General features: G+C 43.2%; 1 protein-coding gene and 1 pseudogene across 1 annotated transcript in view; both read left to right on the top strand.

The window, feature by feature from the left end:
• Positions 1-20,219, top strand: part of IVNS1ABP (influenza virus NS1A binding protein) — a 163,083-nt gene that overhangs the window by 38,754 nt on the left and 104,110 nt on the right. Inside the window, exon 2 of the mRNA XM_073592881.1 lies at positions 10,450-10,546. The gene's annotated coding sequence lies outside the window, so the exon portion shown is untranslated. The remainder of the gene's footprint in view (positions 1-10,449; positions 10,547-20,219) is intronic.
• On the top strand, positions 14,197-14,315 carry LOC141103938 (5S ribosomal RNA; annotated as a pseudogene).

The following is a 20,219-nucleotide window of genomic DNA, read 5'->3' on the forward strand; positions in this document are numbered from 1 at the left end:
CATTTTTAATGATGGGCCAATGTCTTTAAATTATTCGTTTTTCTTTATCGAGACTCCAGTATCTCGGTCACGCAAAGCAAATTCGTGTTGGAGCTATTGGACTTCTCGATGAAGTACAATTATTTTTGGTATAGTGGTACCTATTACCTACAGAAGAAGGGAGTAGCCATGGGAGCAAAATTTGCTCCCAGCATGGCTAATTTATTCATGGCTAAATGGGAGGAAGATGTGGCGGGGTAGTAATGGTAGACGTAGTATATCCAGGAGTGAGACCAACTGGATATACAGATTGGGCTGCCATGTAACCGTGGGCCTAAATGTGGAGTGGGACATCAATTGTTTTATTAATAACAGTTGATGTCCCCCCGACCTCTCTCTTTGGTCTCTCCTTAACGCAATTATTTTGCTTTATGATAAAAATCCGATTTATGATATATCCAGATTTTGAATTCTGGTTTTTCCTCATTGGAATATTGTTTTATCTGTATATGTTTTTGTCTCTGAAGGGTGATACAAATGATATCCAGCCATTGGTTTCTTTCCTCCCCGATTTTTAATAAATCTTTAATGGTAATATAATATAATTGTTTTTGAAGCAATATCGTATTTGTCCACAAGATGGCATTACGACAGCTTCATGTAGTTTCATATGCTTCAATCAAGTTAGCATCAGGGGTGTTTGACACTCCCCGTGTAATGTTAGCTGATCTCAGCTCCAAGTATCCTCCTAGAGAAACCAATGGCTGAACCTCTTCTGCCGTTCGGGTATATAATGCGCATGCGCGGACGTGTGGGCGTGCCCCTGATGCTGTCATTTCTGACGAAACGGCCGTAGGGTAGACACGCTCGTACCGACTGCACATGCGCGGAGTTTCGATATTTAGTGGAGCTTGTTTTAAATGTCCTTGCAAGGAAAACTTTTTATGGATGCCTGTTTGGCAAATTTTAATAAAGGAAATCAAATCGCTCTACACTATTGGAGTTTTTTTCTTTTCCTGGGATACTTTATTATCGCTGGGAGTGATCTCTCCCGACTGGACCGCTATTTGGAGGCTTATGGTGACCGTCTGCTGATACGCACTCACCATAACGGATGAGACCCATTCGTTGAGAAGACAACACCCCAAGCTGATGTCATTATGCCTCTGATTAGGGGCCGTCTGGTAAGCCTTTAATCTCTTCAAGGTGATGGGCGTTCATCACGGTGGAAGTCACGGATTTATTTATACAGCAAAGTCACTTCAAACATTTTATGGACACTTTATGTTTGTTAATGCACCTTATATTTTACTAAGATAGGCGTTCGCGGTGGTGGTAACCACGCACATATCCCTACAGCGAAGCTCTTAATTTGTTTGATTATGTATGGACAAACTATGATTTATTCACCATTTGTGGATCACGTATAACAAATATTTATTTAATTAATTACTAATAATTTTTGTGTTTTATATATCCAGCGCTGCACTTCTTTTTATACTTATGTTTGCAATAGTTGCTATGAGAGATTCTATCCTTCATGCCTTGCGCCCTTCATTAAGCACCATGTAGAAGCTCCTGGCTAGTCTTCCTTTTGCGGTGAAACAGCTATTTGAGGATGTTTTGGATAATACATCCAAAGAAATTCTAGTGGAAAGAGTACCCCTTTTGCCATTTTTAAGAAAAGGAGTAAATGTATTTTCGTTTTTAAAGCTCCTTCTTCTGTACCAGGGGCATCAGCCACCAGGCAGTCACGATAGCTTCCGACTTCCGGTTCAAAAGGTAATCCGCAGGGTTAACCCCAGGGACAAAAGAGGTCTTGGGGGAGGAAACCTCCAAGATACTGAAGCCTCCTTATGAGGCGGTGCCCCCGCTCACTTAATAATGGGAATTCTTCTGCAGTTCTCAGGGATCTGGAAGGAAGAGTATGAAGACGAATGGGGGACTTCCTCAATATCTCCAAGGTACAAACTGGAGTTCCAATTGCAATTGCAGATATATATTCAAAATTATTCCAATGAATTGAACAAGGATGCAAAGGAAGGAAAAAAAAACAAGCACCCCAAATTGTTGGTGTGATTCCAGGATGTCTTACCATGTCTTTTTTGTTTTTTTATGGGCTTCCTGTTTTTTTTATGGGCTTTCTGCCGCTGGCTAGTTACACCACACTTTTTCTGTTGATTATATTGTTTTTACATTTCACACAGATTGGAGCTGTTCACAGGTATCCTGCAGCTTACCCTGCACCCCTTTCTTCGCTCCCCTGGAGTGTGGTGTTCTCCGCCTTGGCTGCCTGCAGTCTGACATGTCCCGGCCTTCGTTGACCAGCAGGCTTTAGCATTATATGACCATTTTTAGAGCTGTTAAGTAAGTAATTTGGGGTGTTTGGGTTTTTTCCTTCCCTTTCATCCTTGTTTAATTAATTGGAGTAATTTTGGATATATATTATTTATAGACATGAATTCTGCAATTGCTTCTGAAGAAGTGGATCGAATCCACGAAACGCGTCAAGCTTATTAATGCAGTTTTTACTCAATCATATTTGTATATTACAATGTTCCTTGGATTTCAAGCTTGTGCAATAATGTATGTTTTTTTTTTTTTTTTTATATGTATTCTATGCCCATCAGCTCGTCATACCTGCTATTCACCATGTCCAATGCATTTTTATTAATAAACAAAGGATCTTGCTATTCCCGTGGAATTGGCTCTCACTGATTTATGCATTCCCGCCTATTCTGCCTGCGTCCATGACTTCTTCACAGGATCAAGCAGGAAGGGAAGTCGTGATTCTTGTGGCCTCCAGTGGGGCACAGGAAATCTTGGTATGCAGGGATCGTAAAGATGACAGTAGGGGACCCATGGACCCTACTGCCACGGCCAGACCTTCTGTCGCAAGGTCCTGTATTCCATCCTACTTTACAAATGCTACATTTAAGGGTTTGGCTATTGAGACCCACACTCTGAAGAAACGTGGGCTGTCAGGTTCAGTGGTTTTGCTTTTGGTTAATGCAAGAAAGCCAGCCTCCATAATTCTATATATTATGGAGTCTGGGAAGCATATGTCTCCTGGTGTGAAACCGGGGGTTGCACACCAGGAAATAGGTCAAAGGTAGAATCCTTGACTTTCTGCAGATGGGGTGAGAAATAAAGCTGGCCTTGAGTGCTTTCTAAGGACAGGTCTCGGCCTTATCGGTATTATTTCAACGACCACTTGCGTCACTTTCTTTGGTTCGTAACTTTATTCAGGGGGTAACATGGCATAATCCCCGGTTAGCTCACCCCTGTACCCTTGAGACTTGAATTTAGTTTTTGGCGGCATTACAAAACAGCCTTTTTTTTTTTTTGGGGACCGATACAACATATTCCCATGGTCCCCCTTTTTTTTTTTTTTTTTTTTTTTTTTTTTGACAAGGAAACAATTTTTTCTAGTAAAGATATCTGCTGCAAGAAGGGTATCAGAATTGGCTGCTTTTTCTTGTAAAGAGCCATATTATTGTTCACAAGGATAAGGTAGTATGGCGACCTCACCCTAACTTTTTACCGAAGGTAGTATCGGGTTTTTATCTAAACTAAAAATATTGTTCTATCTTCATTTTTTCCAGAACCCTGTTCTATGGAAGAGCAATCACTACATTCTCTTGACGTGGTGAGAGCAGTCTACTTAAAACGGATGTTTTGTTCATATTGCCCGAAGGTCCTAAAAGAGGACAGGAAGCATGGAAATCTACTATTCTAAATGGATTCAACAAGTAATCGTTCTAGCTTATGGTTTAGAGAGGTAGTCTCTACCCTTTCAAATCAAAACACACTCCTCTAGGGCTGTTAGTTCTTCGTGAGCAGTGCATCACCAAGCCTCCATGGCTCAAATCTGCAAGACCGCAACTTGGTCTTGAATCCATACATTTACCAGATTCTATCAGGTGGATGTAAAAGGACATGAGGATGTCGCCTTTGGGTGCAGTGTACTGCAGGCAGCAGTATAAGTCCTCTGATCTCATGGTGCCTACTGCTACTACTTTTGTTGTGTCTCCCTCCCCTCAGTTGGCATTGCACTGGGACATCCCACATAGCAATTACTATGGCTCTGTGTCCTGTGATGTACGTTTAAAGAATTTAGGATTTTTATAACGGCTTACTTGTAAAATCCTTTTTTTTTTTTTTTTTTTTTTTTTTTTTTTTTTTTAGTACATCACGGGAAGAGGTCCCGCCCCTCTTTCTAGTATACACGTGCATTGCTTTGCTACAAAACTGAGATGCTCTCGGTATGGAAGGGGTTATATAGGGAGGCAACTTCCTGTTTAGGGTGTGCCAGTGTCCAGCACCTGAAGGTGGACTATTAACCCACATAGTAATTACTATGGCTCTGTGATGTACTTCAAAAGAAAAGGATTTTACAGGTAAGCTGTTATAAAAATCCTATTTTGTCACCAGTGCAGTGGCAGATAATTCATTGGCAATGCTGTATACCTAGTGTTCAAAGTGCTTATTTTCCTCCAACTGTGGCAGACAAATAAAACCATAAGGAAGTCTTTTATATTTATACCGTTGTTGCAAATATTCATACTTTGCTAGTTGGCATAGATTTCTTTTCAGGCAGTAACTGTAACTATATTATACATGGATATTTTGCCAACTTTTTATGCAGTAGGTACAGGAAAATATCTTGTTGATACTCCAGGAAACTCTGTTAACGTCTTACTTAAACTGGCCATACTCTGTGCAAATTTTGGCAGGTTCCTGATGAACTGGCCAAAATTTGCTAGTTGGGTGGACTTGTCAGCCCTCTCCCACCCTATATGCTTCGATTGGAAAGGCTGTAGTGGCTGCCACAATACAATAGCCACAGTTTTGTATGTAATGTGCTATACCATTCATTCCACTATGCTGGTCAATGCTACATACCAATAATCCAAATCTAGTTGACATTTAAATATTGCTAACAATTTTTTTGCACTATAGCATTCCAATTCAAGAAACGGGAGCACTTGTTAGTACATTGATGAGACTTATTACAGGCAGTCTCCGAGTTACAAACATCAGACTTACCTATAACTCCTACTTACAAACGGAGGGAGACAACAGGCAGTGAGAGGAAATCTACCTCTAGGAAGGGAAATTCACTCTTATAAAGCCGGGTACACACAGGCCGAATGTCCGGAGATGACTGCCAGTAAAAAAAAAAAAAAAAAAGACCAACATATGGGTATGTCTGACAGAAGCTGGCCATTTGGCTGACTTCTGTCGGACGCGCATGTTGGAAAACCAGCAGCCACCCGACTCCCGATCAGCGCTCCAAGCCAATTGCAGAGTGCGCTGATCAGAGTGTTCTGGTGGTGGGGGGGGTCTCAGCTGAAGCTTTATCACCAATCCTTGTTTCCACAACAACCCAACATTTTCAAAATCCAATTGCCACAGGGACAGAAAGTGAGGTGAAATCTTCTGAACAGGGGTACAGACAGCAAAAAAAACCTTATGGGGTGTTAACCCTTCCCTATGCTATCCAAAAATCAAATCATTTTTTAGGCTGGAATTACACTTAATTTTTTTTTTACCTGTTCCAACTTGCATACAAATTCAGCTTGAGAACAAACCTACAGAACCTTGTTCTGTAACCTACCTTGTAACCTGCCTGTGGTTTAATCTTTCTCATGTATATAAAGAAATGTCTTTAGTTGTCAAGTGCTTTGTGTTGAATTTGACCTTCACACCACTGTAAACAGTCTTTATTAAACTATAAAGCTATTTATGATGAAATAATGTTGATTCAGTACAGCTTTAAACCTGAAAACTGTGCCCAGGCTTAATAGAAAGTTTTAAGTGCATACAAAGATTTAATCATTACTAGCACAAACTAGTTAAGCCCTGTCTCTTAACTATTGTGCTGAAGAAAGGAACAGTGTAATTAAACTATTCTCTTTTAGCCACTTACGGGGGAAAATCTTCCGGTCCATAATGACCAGGCCATTTTTTGCGATATGGCACTGTGTCGTTTTACTGACAATTTCCCGGTCGTGCGAAGCTGTACCCCAACAAAATTGATGCCCTTTGTAGCTCCCACAAATAAAGCTTTCTTTTGGTGGTATTTAATCACCTCCTGTTTTTATATATTTTTTTTTTTTTTTGCACTATAAGCAAAAAAAAGACCAACAATTTTGCTATAATAAATATCCCCCAAAAAATGTAAAAAAAACTAACTTCTTCATCAGTCAATATTTTCTACATACTTTTGGTAAAAAATTGCAATAAGCATATATTGATTTGTTTGCGCAAAAGTTTATAGCGTCTACAAAATAGGGAATAGATTTATGGCATTTTTATAAATTTTTTTTTTTTTACTAGTAATGGCGGTGATCAGCGATTTTTTTAGTGGGATTGTGGCTGACAGACAGATCGGACACTTTTTTTTTTTTTTTTTTTTTTTTTTTTTGGGACCATTGACATTTATACAGCGATCAGTGCTATAAAAATGCACTGATTACTGTAGGGGGCAGTGGACTTACTAAAGGAGAGAGATCGCTGTTCCTAATCGCTAGGAACAGCAGAGCGCTCTCTCGCTCTCCTCCCCTGTCAGAATTGGGATCTGTTTGTTTACATTGACAGATCCCGCTTCTCCCTCTGTGGAGCGATCGCGGGTTGCCCGCGGACTTCGCGGCCACGCGCATCAGCTCCCCACGCCATGCGGCGGGCGCGCGACTGCTTTAGCTGTTTAAAGGGCAGACATACAGCTATGGCGATTTTCGGGAATGAGCCGACCTGCCGCAGTATAATGACGGCGGCTCGTCGGCAAGTGGTTAAAGTGATTATATAATACATTTTAAAAAGTGTGTGTGTGTGTGTGTGTGTATAGATAGATAGATAGATAGAACACGTCACCCTTTTTTTAGGTGAATAATATACTTCTAAAACTGCTATCGACATCATGTTGGAAACAACCTATGCAATCCATACATACAAAGAAACCAAAACAAAAAAGTTCAGAAATTAAGTAATGTGTAATAAAATGGAATAACATAGGGAAAAAGTATTTAAAATGCTAACTGAAATCTTTATTTAATACCTGGTACAAAATCCTTTTGTTGGTAATGACTGCGTCAAGACGCCTCCTGTATAGAGAAACTAGTCACACCAGGTGTGATTTTTGGCCCATTCTTCCACACAAACAGTCTTCACATCTTGAGGCTGGGTTCACACTATTGCGAATTGGATTGGGGTTTCCCCGCATCCAATTCACACTTCAGGAGACTGGCTGGCTTTCAATGGTGCCGATTCACACAGCTCCAGGACGGCTGCGGAGCGAATTACAAGTCCTGTGCGTCTTCTGGTCGGTTTCAGGTTTGAATTCAGCCAAAAATTCTGACCGAAATCTGACCTGAAACTGTGAACCGGGGCGCTCTGGACCCCTGCTGTGAGCCGCTCTGCACAGCAGTGTGAACCCAGCCTGAAGATTCCATGGGCCTCCTCTATGAATTCTGATCTTTGGTTCTTTCCATAGATCTTCTATTGGATTCAAGTCAGGTGATTGGCTGGGCCATTCTAGCAGCTTTATTTTCTTGGAAACCAATTGAAAATTTCCTTGGCTTTGTGTTTGGGATCATTGTCTTGCTGAAATGTCCACCCTCGTTTCATCTTTATCATCCTGGTAGATGGCAGCAGATTTTTATCAAGAATGAATTGGTACATTTTTCCATTCCTTCCTTCAATGATATGAAGTTTGTCAGTACCGTATGCTGAAAAATAGCCCCATGCCATGATGTTCCCGTCTCCAAACTTGCCTGTTGGTATGGGGGTGTTTTTGGGGTGTTGTGCAGTGCTATTTGACCTCCAAACATGGTGTGTATTATGGCATCCAAAGAGTTCAATTTGGTCTCATCTGACCAGTCTATATTCCTCCAGTATTTCACAGGCTTGTCTAAATGTTGTGCAGCAAACTTTAAACAAGCTTTAATATGCTTTTTCTTCAGCAATGGAGTCTTGTGTGGTAAGCGTGCTTATAGACCATGGCGGCTGAGTAAATTACTTTTCTTTCTTTGAAACAATTGTACCTACGATTTCCAAGTCTTTCTGAAGCTCTTCATAAGTGGTTCTTGGCTCTCTTCACTCCTCTGTCAGAAATCTTGTGAAGAGCACCTGGTCGTTCAGAAGTTTAGAAATCCTTCATTAACCAATGCCATCAGTATGTTTTGCAACAATAAGCCTACTTTCACACTGAGGCATTTTACAGGCGCTATATCGCTAAAAATAGCACCTGTTAAGCGCCTCTCCTGTCACTCCAGTGTGAAAGCCCGAGAGCTTTCACACTGGAGCGGTGAGCTGTCAGGACGCTAAAAAAAGACCTGCAAGCAGCATCTTTGAGGCGCTTTAGGAGCGGTGTATGGGCAGCGGCACTTTTAACCCTTTTTCGGGTGCTAGCGGGGTTAAAATCGCCCCGCTAGTGGCCGAAAAGCTCCACTAAAAATAGCGGCGCTTTACCGCCAACGTCAAAGCCCCTCAGTGTGAAAGCGCCCTAAGGTTGAAAAGGTCTTGAGAGCTCTTTGCTTTTACCCATCATAAGATGTTTCTTGTGTGACACCTTGGTAATTAGACACCTTTTTATAGGCCATCAGTTAAAACTAAACCAACTGATATATTAATTTGCACTGACAAGGGGAAGGATTGCTTTTTAATTACTGATAGATTTCAGCTGGTGTCCTGGCTTTCCATGCCTTTTTTGCACCTCCCTTTCTTCATGTGTGCAATACTTTTTTCCCTGTGTCATACCACTTTATTACACATAACTTAATTTCTGAACTTATTTGTTTTGGTTTCTTTGTATTGGAGTTGCACCGATACCGAGTATTTGCGCAAGTATCGGTACTTGTGCAAATGCACCGATACCTGAAACCGATACTTTCAGGCTCGGTTCTTTGAGCTGTCAGTGGGGATGAACAAATGTTCCTCTGTTTAACCCCTTATTAACCCTTAATTTACTCTAATCAGCCTTAATTAACTCCCTAGTCTCCTCCATGTAATTATTATTTTCCTGCTTTTTTTTTTTTTCTTGTTCACGTCTGTTTTATAAACGATAAAAACTTCTTTTTTTTTTTTTTTTGCTTTTAGTGAATGTTTTCACACATATATATTAACATATATTTACACATGTCACATTAAAAAAAGCGCAAGATTAAAAAACAAAATCAATTTTATTTAATTTGTAATTGACTTTTCAATTCTTTGTACCAATGCTGACAGCTGAAGTGTAAACAAAACAGTTGCGGTAGGCAAGTTGGTAACGGCGAGTACTAAAAAAAAAAAAAAAATATCGGTACTCGTAAAAAAAAAAAAAAAAAAAATGGTATTGGTGCATCCCTACTTTGTATGGATTGCATGGGTTGTTGCCAACATGTGGTGACAATTTTATGTCAATAGCACCTTTATGTTTACCTAGAAAAACGTTGATGTGTTTTTCTGTCTTCTTTCAAGTTTTTATTATCTGATGTAAATTGGTTTGTTGTAAAGATGCCTGCAACTATCTGTGTATGGCCAGTTTAAAGGCTAGGTTATCCTTTTGGGAAAAAATAATAAATACAATTTTTTGCAGGAAGAAAGCACGTGTATCCCCCCCCCCCCAAAAGCCTGCAAAGCAATGCAGCCGTGATCAGTGGATCACGGGTACAACATCGGGCTCCTGTATACAAGCCCTACAGCTTTCAGCCCATACCTCTGTATTAGCTGTCAGTGTGAAAGCCGCAGGGCTTCTAAGGCTTAATGTACACGGGACGTTTTACAACCTCCCCTGAACAATTCAACTTGACAGATTGTAAAAGTCAGTTTTGCTGCGTTTAGCCGCATTTGCGTTTTTAGAAATGTTTTTTTATTAGTCAAAATTGAAAACGCCTATAAACAAAAAGCGGCTAAACGTGAGTTACCACGTTTACAAGCTGTTACAGGCATTTCACGTTTCAAATGTCTTTGAACATCTATCCTGAACACTTTTTTTTTTTTTTTGCTTTTCAAAAAATGCTTCCAAACTCAACTGCCTAGAAACTACTATAAACAACCCTGTGTACACGTACTGATAAGAGGACATAAAGGAGAGTTCAGGGGCAGCTGAGAAAAAAGCCCAACTGCTCCTAAACATCCGTTTACCAGCAGCAGTGTTCATGAAGCCTAAATGAGCTAAATAATTAAGTGTTTGATCAGCACCCTTGCGGTTCATTGAGAGCTACAAGCTGTCTGCTGCAGTGGCAGATCAGAGTTCTCTTATTTGCATATGCCTGTGAATTAATGATCTTGTACAGAGCTATAAAGAGATTAAAAGGCGTGAAACTACAATTACGTTTTTAATTTTGCTAAAATTACCTATTAAGAGACTGCCAGTATAAAATGTTTCTGATGACCAAAGACAGTTTTCCAATAAATATTGTTAAACTGCGATTCTGCAAATCTCTATCGAAGTTTTATGATAATGTATCATCATTTTATTTTCAGGCAAACGTGAGTAGTCTGTAAAGGACTTGGCTTCCTTTTGACTGGCAAATTGACTATTGGCTTTAAACGTACTAACAACCTCTGTGCTAGAGAATTGGTAAGTGCTTTTTTTTTTTTTTTCTATCCTCCTTTTTTTTTTTCCCTTTTCAGATACTATAAATGTATGTGTGTGTGTGTGTGTGTGAGATAGATATAGATATAGATATAGATATAGATATAGATATATATATATATATATATATATATATATATATATATATATATATATATTCATAATCTCTTCTGACTTTACAACCACTTTAACCGTTTTCATATGGACCTCACATCGAGAGGGTTTTACATAAATTTCCCGTGGCTGAAGCCACCGGGGTTGTGTGTAAACCTGACAAGCAGAGTCCTGCCTGTCGGGATCCACTCTCCTCCCCTCTTGTTTCTGACCTGGAAAGAGACGTGTTTGACATCCATTCCGAGTCGGCCTCTGTGTCCCCAGCCAGCTTACCCGGGAGTTAACTTGGTTTAATGCTAACTGCATTGCATTACACTCAGTGGAGCACAGGGGATATATTTAGACTCTGGATATCTCATTAATGGGAAACTCTCACCAAAAAAACTTTTTTCTTTTCATACATCAGGGGACACAGAGCCATAGTAGTCACTATGTGAGTTATATGCCACCTTCAGGTGGTGTACACTGGCACGCCCTAAGACAAAAAGTGCACTCCCTATATAACCCCTCCCACTACTGGGAGTATTCAGTTTTTTCGCCAGTGTCTAGGTGTTGGTCACGGAGTAAAGATGTGCTGAGCTGAGCTCCTCTGGAGCAATCCTTGCTTGGGCTAGCTATTTAGATGGATCCATTCAAGGTGTCTTTCTGGCTGAATTGAATGGTACCTGGGCCTCGTGTCCGAAGAAACTAGGTTTTTGCCTGTGAATGCTTCTCTTTTGAGAGCTGGACCCCAGAATCCAGTACTTTTTGGTATTAATGCCATAAAGTTTACTGCCGGTGGTGCTATTGCAGGTCCAGGATTGTGGGTTTCCTCGAGGATCCCCAGATCCTGAAGGTTTAACGGAACCCACCGTGAAGGGTGAAGATTGGGTCTGTTGGTTTACCGCGTTAAACCCTGCGGCGGGAAAAGGTAAGTGGAGTTTTTTTCTTAGAAATTTTTCAAATTTTCTTATGAATTGTCTCCTAAAGTAAATGTTGTTATGCCTAAGTGTCACCACTGGGGGCTGTATGGAGCATGTACCTTCTCATGCTTTGCTCAGAGATCATGCTGTGTCACAGAAGCAGCAGACTTTTTCTCCGGCAAGTTTGGGAGGTTTTTGCTTCTTCCAGACACCCCCACCTGGGCTGAACTCTTCCCCTCTTCATGAGGCTGAGTATAAGGGAGAACTGAAAACAATCAGCAATGCTGGGGGGGGTGCGGCGGCTTCCAGGTCTCCTCCACGCCATCCCTCCCTCACTCACATGCCAATCCCGTCGGATCGGAGGCTTGTGCTTGCACAGGAAAACTCTTTTTTTTTTTAAAGACAAAGGAGGGGGGGCGCAATGCGAGGTGGGGGTGAGGCTTAGCGCGGCATTGGCATCCTCCAACGCGGGAGTGTTTTCTTAAAAAAACAAAAAACTCCATTTGTGCTGGCTGCAAAATTGTCAAGACATGAGAGCAAAGGGAGCATGAAAGAGGTTTTGGTGTCACAGGCATTTCCTGCTTAACACATTTACTATTTGCATGAGGCTGAGTATTAATAGCAGCAGCTGGACTATTATTGCTCAAGCAGTGGATGCAATTTCTTCTGATAGTACCTCTGCTTTGTGCATTGGGCTAAGGTCAGAAGGGGGGTTAAAACACCCCCAAAACAGAGCTAAAAGGGTCCCCCTCAAGCTCTGGAAAGCCTACTCATCTCTACAAATGGCATCCTCCTCTGAGAGGGAGTGGCTGGTCAGAATGAGCATCGGGGCCATGAAATGTTTGCAACTGTCTTCATCACTGCAGCCCCTGTGTATTTTACCAAAAGATATATATATAAAAAAAAAAAAAAAAAGTTTAGCGAATTTAATCGCACAGGTTCTCTTCCATTACCCAGGACCCTCAAACTGAGGAACTAGGGGAGAGAGAAGACGAATCCCCTCAGGGGACCGTGGTGAGGCTGATAACTCCTCTTCTGAGGTGTCAAATGTGGGAGAATCAGCTGGTTTCAATCTTAAGATTGATGGTGAAATTTCTTGCTGTATGGTCCGCTCCACACTTATGCTCGCTTAACTGAGTGTTTGGGTTTGCTAAAGCCTCCTCAAACTGTGCATGCCTTTCCCTGTCCATTTATTGTTGGAAAAGCTTTTTTGTATCTGAGAGGGTCTCCCAGATAAACATTATTTTTCCTCCTAAAAACGTTTTTTACACTTTATTCTATGGTGGAGGAAATTCACTAAGTAGAGTATACCAGCAATTAACGCTGCTATATCCTCTGTGAATAAGAGCTTTTGTTTGGCAGACAATGCTCAAATGCTTAGGCATCCAACGGATAAAATGTTGGAATTCCTGTTTAACCACTTGCCGCCTGCCATATAGCAAAATGACGGCAGCAAAGTGGTTTTAATATCCTGACCGGACTTCATATGACGTGATCAGAATGTTAAGCCGCTGCGCGCCCCCGGGGGCGAGCATCGTGCCGATCGTTGTTGCGGTGTGTCAGTCTGACACACAGCAACTCCGATCTAGGTAAAGAGTCTCTGACGGAGACTCTTTACCAAGTGATCAACCGTGTCCAATCACAGCTGATCACGATGTAAATAGGAAGAGCCGGTGATCGGCTTTTCCTCACTCGCCTCTGACAGACGCGAGTAGAGGAGAGCCGATCGGCTGCTCTCCTGACGGGGGGTCTGTGCTGATTGTTTATCAGCACAGCCCTCCCTCGGATCCCGCCCAGGACCACCAGGGAAGCCGCCCAGGACCACCAGGATGGCCACCACACTGGACCACCAGGTATGCCCCCTAGGCCCCCAGGGAAATACCAATCTGTGCCCAGGCAGCTGCCAATCAGTGCCCGCTCCAATGCCTACCACTCCCAGTGCCACCAGGGATGCATATCAGTGCCGATCAGTGGCCACCAGTGTCGCCTTTCAGTGCCAACCAGTGCCACCCATGAGTGCCCATCAGTGCCGCCTACCAGTGCCGTTGGTGCCACCTCATCGGTGCCGCCGTATCAGTGCTGCCTTATCAGTGACCATCAGTGAAAGAGATAACTTACTTATTTACAAATTTTTTAACAGAAACAAAAGCAAAACTTATTTTTTAAATTTTCGGTCTTTTTTTATTTTTTTAGCAAAAAATAAAAACTGCAGAGGTAATCAAATACCACCAAAAGAAAGCTCTATTTGTGGGAACAAAATGATAAAAATTTAGTTTGGGTACAGTGTAGCATGACCGCGCAATTGTCATTCAAACTGCGACAGCGTTGAAAGCTGAAAATTGGTCTGGGCAGGAAGGTGTATAAGTGCCCTGTATTGAAGTGGTTAAAAAAACAAACAAAACACTTTTCTCTGGCAGATTGAGCAGCCTGCGCTGACAGTAATTGGTTAATCATTGTGAGGCCAGTTTAACAGGTGTTCAGGTATCCTGCTCAGCAGGCCCAGAATCTGTCAGCTTTGTTTGCAATATTTGCTTTGTGAGTTTTTCTATTGTAGAACCTCCACAAGGTCCTCATGCAGGTGCTTGCTTATAAACTAGCCAAACGCACAACTCCTGAAATGCCTACGGCCACATCACCCTGAAAACGCCTGATCTCATCTGATCTCAGTAGCTAAGCAGGGTTAGGCCTGGTTAGTACCTGTATGGGAGACCGCCTGGGAATACCAGGTGCTATACACGGTTCTGTGCACATTGTTGCTAACACAAACAGCTAAACGCATGAATGTGGGAATGGGTGCCGATCTTCCCCGCTCACCAGAAATTTCTACGCTTCGAGGTAGAAAATCTTCATTTCCAGTTTGTAGCTCTACCTTTTCGGGCAAACTACTGCACCTCAAGTGTTTATAAAGATCCTGGCTCCTCCTTTAGCCAGGTTAAGAGCTCAAAGTATAACGATACTAGCCTACTTAGTCAATCTACTCTTGATAGATCAATTGGTAGCCCGTTTAAACCAAAGTCTGGTCACCGCAGTCAGCTACCTGGAATACTTTTAGGTTGGATCCTCAACCTAGAAAAATCCTCCTTAAAACCATCCATCAAGGAGATTGCAGTACTTAGAGCTGATCATAGATACAGTCCAGAAAAGGGTATTTTTGCCCCAGGAAAAAATCGGTTCCTTAAAGGAACTGATTTGGTTGGTCAAAACAATGAAGAATCCTATTCATCTTTGCATGAGTTTTTTGGGAAAAATGGTGGCTTCTTTCGTGCCGTTCCTTATGCGCAGTTTCATTCAAGACTGCTGCAAAACAGTATCCTGTCAACTTGGAATAAGAAGGTACAAACTCTGGACTTCCTGATGCAGGTATCCGCCAAAGTGCGTCAGAGCCTCAATTGGTGGTTAATAGCCAAAAATCTTCAAAAAGAAAAATCCTTTCTACCGGTTACCTGGAAAGTAGTAACAACAGATGCCAGCATTTTGGGCTGGGGAGCAGTCCTGGAAGAACCGTCTGTCCAAGGGAAGTGGTCCAAATCGGAGTTGACCTTGCCCATCAATATTCTAGAGATTTGGGCAGTATGCCTGGCCCTAAAGGCCTGGACGCTCAGACTACGGAATTATCTTGTCGGGATCCAATCCGACAATGCCACAGCTTTTCTGGATGTGGATCTGTTTGCGTCCAGGTTCAACAACAAGATTGACAACTTTGTGTCAAGGACAAGGGATCCGATGGCATACGGAACAGATGCCTTGGTCTTTCCATGCGTTCCATCCTGTTCTGCTGCTTCGGCGTCTCCTACGCAGGATCAAGCAAGAAGGAAAGGAAGTGATTCTGGTGGCCCAGGAGATCTTGGTTTGCCGAGGTCCGGTGTTCCACCCTACCTTACAAACTCTAAATTTAACGGTTTTGCTATTGAGACCCACATTCTAAAGGACCGTGGGCTATCAGCTTCAGTAGTTTCTACCTTGGTTAATGCCAGGAAGCCAGCCTCCAGAATCGTATATTATAGAGTCTGGAAGGCATATGTCTCCTGGTGTGAATCCAGGGGTTGGCGCCCCAGGAAATATATCATGGGTAGGATCCTTGAGTTCCTTCAGATGTGATCAGTAATGAAGCTGGGCTTGAGCACTATCAAGGGCCAGGTGTCGGCCTTATCTGTGTTTTTTCAATGACCACTTGCTTCACACTCTCTGGTTTGTAACCTTATCCAGGGGGTAACGCAGATTAATCCCCAAGTTAAGTCACCCCTGAACCCTTGGGACTTAAATTTAGTCCTGTCAGCTTTACAAAAACAGCCTTTTGAACCGATTCAAGATATTCCCTTGATCCTCTTGACGAGAGAAATGTTTTTCCTGGTTGCCATATCTTCTGCAAGGAGAGTATCAGAGTTGGCTGCTCTTTCCTGTAAAGAGCCATATTTGATTATTCATAAGGATAAGGTTGTATTGCGGCCTCATCCTAATTTTCTACCGAAGGTAGTGTCAGGTTTTCATTTCAACCAGGATATTGTTCTGCCTTCATTTTTTCCAGAACCTTGTTCTGTGGAAGAAAAGTCACTACATTCTCTTGATGTGGTGAGAGCGGTTAAAGTCTATTTAAAAGAGACTGCTCAGATACGCAAAACAGATGTTTTGTTTGTGTTGCCAGATGCTCCTAAAAGAGGACAGGCGGCGTCGAAATCTACCATTTCTAAATGGATTTGTTGAGTGATTGTTCAAGCTTATGGTTTAAAGAGGAAAATTCCTCCTTTTCATATTAAAGCGCATTCCACCAGGGCTGTTAGTGCTTCTTGGGCAGTGCATCACCAAGCCTCCATGGCTCGGCTGCAAGGCCGCAACTTGGTCTTCAATCCATACATTTACCAGATTCTAACAAGTAGAGGTAAAAGGTCGTGAGGATATCGCCTTTGGGCGCAGTGTCAGACTGCAGTACAAGTCCTCTAGTCTCTTGGTGCCTCTTGCTACAAAACTGAGGTACTCCCAGTAGTGGGAGGGGTTATATAGGGAGTGCACTTTTTGTTTTAGGGCGTGCCAGTGTCCATCACCTGAAGGTGGCCTATAACCAACGTAGTAACTACTATGGCTCCTGATGTACTTCAAAGAAAAGGATTTTACAAGTAAGCTATTTTAAAAATCCTATTTTTATTTTTTATTGTAAAAATTTAAAGTTACACCCAAGCACATAAAATCCCCACCAAACAAAATTTGAGGCCCCCATATATGTATGAATGTAAACACTTGTAAGGGAGCGCATGAAAATGCCGATTGCAATACACACATTACATATCGCCGCGTATGCCGGAGTGAGAGCAATATTTCTAGCATACCAGACCTTCCCTGTAACACTAAACTGATGACCTATAGAGGGCTTTTAAAGTGTCGCATATGGAAAATATAGGGCACTGAAGTTTGTCGTCATTTCATGGGCGCATACAAACTTAAGGTTTGACATGTTGGGTATCTATTTACGCGCTACATCCTTGTCTTTTATATTTTGCTAAAAAATGTTGGTAATTTTTTGCGTTTGTGTGCCCCAAAATTAACTTTGTTTAACTTTGTGTATTTTTTACTGAAATTTTGCGTTTCTTAGACATTTGCGGTAATATTTGACATAAAGGTTTCACTGTTTTATTCTCTAGGTTAGGGGTAGGCAACCCGCGGCACTCGACTCCCTCCCCATCAGCAGGGAGGTGTCTGTGTGACACTAATGCATTTCAGATTTCCCCACGCTGCATCTGCACTGAGGGGGAGGCACTGTGCCACCACACATTGTAAAAGATTGGAAACACTGTGTGGTTCTCTAACTTTGCTGTAGCTGCGATCATCCGCTTTTTTGATGGGGAAGAGGGGGGGGGGGGGGTCCCTGTGTCTAGGAGGAGGAGGAATGTCTTGGCCACTGCTAAAGCCAATTGCAGTCCTGCTAGCCCTGTCCACCTTCTGGAGAAAAATGACTCGCTTGGTTGCCACTACCAATCTCAGAAAGAAGGGATTTCACTGTGATTGAGAACCACAATCAGGTGACAGTTTGTGGAATTACTGTTGAGCTTGTGGGATCTTTGCAGAAATTATTCCTGAACCTTTTGCATCACTTACTACTGAACCCCTGCATCTGTGTCCCTTTAAGCCACAGCCAGTATTCAGCGCAATGAAAATCACACCCAACCACATTTTCTCAGCTGCGGGGGCCCAACTTATGATCGTGCACACAGGCCCACTGCTTTCAGAAAATGCCCCTGACCTGAGCTCATCATTGCACATTCTTTCCAGATGCTTGTATGTGACATCACATACAAGCACGTGGGCTGGATGCGAGAGGTGGATCAGCAGGATGAGTGTGCCAGGACAGGTACAGTTGTGCTCATAAGTTTACATACCCTTGGACATATTTCTTGGACATTTTTCAGAGAATTAATGATAACACAAAAACATTTCTTTCACTCATGGTTAGTGTTCGGCTGAAGCTATTTATTATCAATCAACTGTGTTTTACTCTTTTTAAATCATAATGACAACAGAAACCAGCCAAATGACCCTGGTCAAAAGTTTACATACCCCAGTTTTTAATACCGTGTATTGCCCCCCATCAATGACAGCTTGAAGTCTTTTGTGGTATTTGTAGAAGAGGCTCTTTATCTTCTCAGACAGTAAAGCTGGCCATTCCTCTTGGAAAAAAGCCTCCAGTTCCTGTAAATTCTCTTGGGCTGTCTTGCATAAACTGCACGTTTTTGAGATTCTCCCCAGAGTGGCTCAATGATATTGAGGTCAGGAGACTGAGATGGCCACTCCAGAACCTTCACTTTATTCCCCTGTAGCCAATGACAGGTCGACTTGATCTTGTCTTTTGGATCATTGTTATGTTGAAATGTCCAAGTAAGTCCCATGTGCAGCTTCCTGGCTGATGAATGCAAATGTCCCTCCAGTATTTTTTGATAACATGTGCATTTATCTTGCCATCAATTTTGACCAAATTTCCTGTGCCTTTGTAGCTCACACATCCCCAAAACATCAGCGATCCACCTCTATGTTTCACAGTAGGAACGGCGTACCTTTTCATCATAGGCCTTGTTGCCTCCTCTCCAATGAAGCGTTTATGGTTGCGGCCAAAAAGCTCAAATTTGGTCTCATCACTCCAAATGACTTTGTGCCAGAAGGTTTGAGGCTTGTCTCTGTGCTGTTTGGCGTATTGTAAGCGGGAAACTTTGTGGCATTTGCGTAGTAATGGCTTTCTTCTGGCGACTGGACCATGCAGCCCATCTTTCTTCAAGTGCCTCCTTATTGTGCACCTTGAAACAGCCATACCACATGTTTTCAGAGAGTTCTGTATTTCACCTGAAGTTATTTGTGGGTTTTTCTTTGCATCCCAGAGGTACAGAGGTGAGAGAGATGTGCAGGAGGTACATTGGTGGGGCAGATGAGAAGGGGGTTACAGTGATGGGAAAGATGAGAAGGGGGGGGTTTCAGTGTTGGGGCAGAGGAGAAAGGGGTACATTTGTGGGACAGATGAGCAGGGGGTTACAGCGTTCAGTCAGCGGAGCAGGAGGTACAAAGTTGGGGCAGATGTGCAGAGGAGAAAGGAGGTACATCAGTGGAACACATGATCAGGGGTTTACAGTGGTTGGGGGAGAAGAGCAGGGGGAACAGTCGTGGAGCAGATGAGCAGATATGTTGAGTGTTAGGACAGATGAGGAGATGGTTCAGTGGTGGAGCAGATGTGCATGGAGGTACAGTGGTGGGGCAGAGGAGCAGGTGGGTACAGTGGTGAGGCAGAGGAGCAGGCGGGTACAGTGGTGGGGCAGAGGAGCAGGCGGTTACATGGGTGGGGCAGAGGAGCAGGCGGGTACAGTGGTGGGGCAGATGTGCAGGGGGGTACAGTGGTGGGGCAGATGTGCAGGGGGGTACAGTGGTGGGGCAGATGTGCAGGGGGGTACAGTGGTGGGGCAGATGTGCAGGGGGGTACAGTGGTGGGGCAGATGTGCAGGGGGGTACAGTGGTGGGGCAGATGTGCAGGGGGGTACAGTGGTGGGGCAGATGTGCAGGGGGGGTACAGTGGTGGGGCAGATGTGCAGGGGGGGTATAGTGGTGGGGCAGATGTGCAGGGGGGGTATAGTGGTGGGGCAGATGTGCAGGGGGGGTATAGTGGTGGGGCAGATGTGCAGGGGGGGTATAGTGGTGGGGCAGATGTGCAGGGGGGGTACAGTGGTGGGGCAGATGTGCAGGGGGGGTACAGTGGTGGGGCAGATGTGCAGGGGGGGTATAGTGGTGGGGCAGATGTGCAGGGGGGGTATAGTGGTGGGGCAGATGTGCAGGGGGGGTATAGTGGTGGGGCAGATGTGCAGGGGGGGTATAGTGGTGGGGCAGATGTGCAGGGGGGGTATAGTGGTGGGGCAGATGTGCAGGGGGGGTACAGTGGTGGGGCAGATGTGCAGGGGGGGTATAGTGGTGGGGCAGATGTGCAGGGGGGGTACAGTGGTGGGGCAGATTTGCAGGGGGGGACAGACAGATGTGAAGGTGCATGCATTGAGGCTCCTTTGAGCTGAGAGTGCAGGATGTTAATTTCTCACTACTAAAGTATTTACAGCATTTACTTTATAAAAAATCCTTTTCGTGATTGAGTAGTTGATTATTTTTTTTTTTTTTTGTTATAAAAT

The sequence above is a fragment of the Aquarana catesbeiana genome, linkage group LG07 (genome assembly GCF_042186555.1).
Source record: "Aquarana catesbeiana isolate 2022-GZ linkage group LG07, ASM4218655v1, whole genome shotgun sequence".
Taxonomy (NCBI): Eukaryota; Metazoa; Chordata; class Amphibia; order Anura; family Ranidae; genus Aquarana; species Aquarana catesbeiana.